Source organism: Stenella coeruleoalba (assembly GCF_951394435.1).
Source record: "Stenella coeruleoalba genome assembly, chromosome: 19".
In the NCBI taxonomy this organism is placed as follows: Eukaryota; Metazoa; Chordata; class Mammalia; order Artiodactyla; family Delphinidae; genus Stenella; species Stenella coeruleoalba.
In genome coordinates, this window is record NC_137165.1 from 9,361,807 (window position 1) to 9,364,999 (window position 3,193).

A 3,193-nucleotide genomic window follows, 5' to 3' on the forward strand; every position below is an offset into this window, starting at 1 on the left:
GCAACAAAGACCCAACGCAGCCAAAAATATAAATAAATAAATTTATAAAAAAAAAAGAAAAGAGGAAAAATGGAAATCAGGGAGAAAAGATAGCAAACACAGAGGACCAATCCAGAAGGATCATACAGTTATTAGGGACCCCAGAAAATAATAATGAAGGAATTGGAGGGAAGGAAATTATCTTAGAAAAAAATAAGAGATAATTTCCAGAAAAAGTCATGTCTTCATTCTGAAAGGGTTTACTGTATGCTCAAGATGATGAATGAAAAATTATCCATATCTAGATACTTCCTCATGAAATTTCAGAACGTCAGGAATAAAGGGAAGATGTTAAAAGTTTCTAAAGAGAAAAACTATTCCTCTCCAAAGGAACAAGAATCAAAATGGCTACAGACTTTGTGTCAATACCAGTGAATCCTAGAAGACTGAATGGAGACATGCCTGCACAATTTTGAGAGAAAAGAATTTCTACCTAGAATTCTATATATATCTGGTCAAACAGATAAAGACTTGTTCTGACACACAAAGTTGGCCTCCACACACACTTTTCTAGAAAATTGAGGATGTATTCCAGAAAATGTGGTAGCAAACCAGAAAGAAGACAAAATAATATACAGGAAACAGTGGATCTAAGCCCAAAGAACAGGGAATGAAGGACGATGACTTAGGGAGTAATGGGTTCTACCTGGAGGAGGAAGCAAAAATGTGGCTTGAATTGTATAAATGGTATGAACAATAACTCGGGGGAAAAAAAGACATGCTATAGGTAAGGAGTACAAGAAGAAAGAAAAGCCATCAGAATCTCTAGGAAAATTCCAAAACTGAAGAAGAAATTCTTGATTTAAATAATAGGCAAGGGATTTCCCTTGTGGTCCAGTGGGTAAGACTTCACACTCCCAATGCAGGGGGCCCAGGTTCGATTCCTGGTTGGGGAACTAGATCCCACATGCACACTGCAACGAAGAGTCCGTATGCCCAGCTAAGAAGTCTGTGGGCCAACTGAGAAGTCCGCATGGCACAAGTGAAATAAAAGATCCCACATGCCGCAAGGAAGATCCCGCGTGCTGCAACTAAGACCCGGCGCAGCCAAAATAAATAAATAAATAATACTTTAAATGATAGGCAAGTTCTAATATGACATGATGGTATTTAATTGATATAGTATTAATCAATGACCTTAATGCTTGAAACATTCTCCCGGGTTGTGGGATTGAGTGCATTGAAGAGAAAGTGTAATCCTGGGACTTCCCTGGTGGTCCAATGGTTAAGACCCCGCACTTCTACTGCAGGGGGTGCGGGGTTCCAGCCTGTTGTTTGAGTGTGACCAGTATTCACAAGGCCCTCATAATGTCAATACTGTTCATTGGATCTTAACCTTTGGAGTCGACATAGAAAAGTCAAGAAGATTTGTTTGTGGTTGCAGGAACAATTGTAAATACCCCAAATCTTGACTTTGTACAATAAATGTGAAACTGAGAAAAGTTTGCATGTGGAAGTGAGGAGAGAAAGAGGAGTTACAAGCTGGCCTCTCTTGCTAGAGATGCTGAGGAAAGTAGATGGAACCAAAATAATTAATATAAAAACAAAAATAATAATATGAATAGTCATTATTGGGAAGAAGAGAGGGAGAGGGAGGGTAAATGAGTTAAACGCCTCATGTTTTATATTGGAAACTCAACATTCACTAAAATTGATATATAAAGAAATAAAGTACGGGCATTTGAGCTAGGAATTTTGGAAACAACTTCCAAAAGAAATAAAAACAGAAACCATTAAAAGGGGTTGCCTCAAATGCAGTCTACAAGGGATGGATGGTCAGATGCTGTTTGACTACCTGGCAGACAAGCATGGTTTTAGGCAGGAATATTTAGATACACTCTACAGATATGCAAAATTCCAATATGAATGTGGAAATTACTCTGGAGCAGCAGAATATCTTTACTTCTTTAGAGCGTTGGTTCCAGCAATGGATAGAAATGCGTTGAGTTCACTCTGGGGAAAACTGGCTTCTGAAATCTTAATGCAGAATTGGGATGCAGCCATGGAAGACCATACACCATTAAAAGAGACGACAGATAATAATTCTGTGAGTTCTCCACTTCAGCCTCTTCAGCAGCGAATGTGGCTCATTCATTGGTCTCTGTTTTCTTCAATCACCCTAAAGGGTGTGATAACATTATTGATCTCTTCCTTTACCAGCCACCGTATCTTAACACAATTCAGACAATGTGTCCACATATTCTCCGCTATTTGACCACAGCAGTCATAACAAACAAAGATGTCTGAAAACGCCGGCAGGTGCTAAAAGATCTGGTCAAAGTTATTCAACAGGAGTCTTACACATATAAAAACCCAATTATAGAGTCTGTTGAATGCTTATATGTTAACTCTGACTTTGATGGGGCTCAGAAAAAGCTAAGGGAATGTGAATCAGTGCTAGTGAATGATTTCTTCTTGGTGGCTTGAGGATTTCATTGAAAATGCCTGTCTCTTCGTATTTGAGACATTTTGTCGCATCCATCAATGAAGCAGCATAAACATGTTGGCAGATAAACTGAACATGACTCCAGAAGAAGCTGAAAGGTGGATTGTAAATTTGATTAGAAATTCAAGACTGGATGCCAAGATTGATTCTAAATTAGGTCATGTGGTTATGGGTAACAGTGCAGTCTCACCCTATCAGCAAGTGATTGAAAAGACCAAAAGCCTCTCATTTAGAAGCCAGATGTTGGCCATGAATACTGAGAAGAAACTCAATCAGAATAGTAGGTCAGAGGCTCCTAACTGGGCAACTCAGGACTCTGGCTTCTACTGAAGAACTGTACAGAAAAAAATGAAAAAACTATAAAAGAAAGATGAAATAATAAAACCATTATACAAAGGTGAAACATTTTAGAAACAATTAACATATTGAGCATAAATTTTGGAGAATTTGAATAAAATTGGCTGTTTCATTTATGCCATTAAAAAAAAAATGGGGTTGCCTCTAGGTCACAGGAGGGTGTTGGGCGGAACAGGATGGGAAGGGGTGAGGCACTGTTGTTTTTCACCATAATCTCCTCTGTTCTACTTGATTCGTTATCAAATGAATGCAGCATTTCAATTTGTAAAAGGAAAAAAAAATTGCAAAGCAGGAAGCCTTGCTGAGGAGGGAAAGTCATTATGCGCCTCTGCCAGGCCTGTGATCACACCT

The 3,193-nt window shown here is 38.6% G+C and overlaps 1 pseudogene across 1 annotated transcript; it reads left to right on the top strand.

Moving 5' to 3' along the window:
• Positions 1 to 1,529: 1,529 nt before the first annotated feature.
• On the top strand, positions 1,530 to 2,828 carry LOC307177983 (eukaryotic translation initiation factor 3 subunit E-like; annotated as a pseudogene). Its single transcript has one exon. The product of its transcript is annotated as a eukaryotic translation initiation factor 3 subunit E-like (transcript).
• The last annotated feature ends 365 nt before the right edge of the window (positions 2,829 to 3,193 follow it).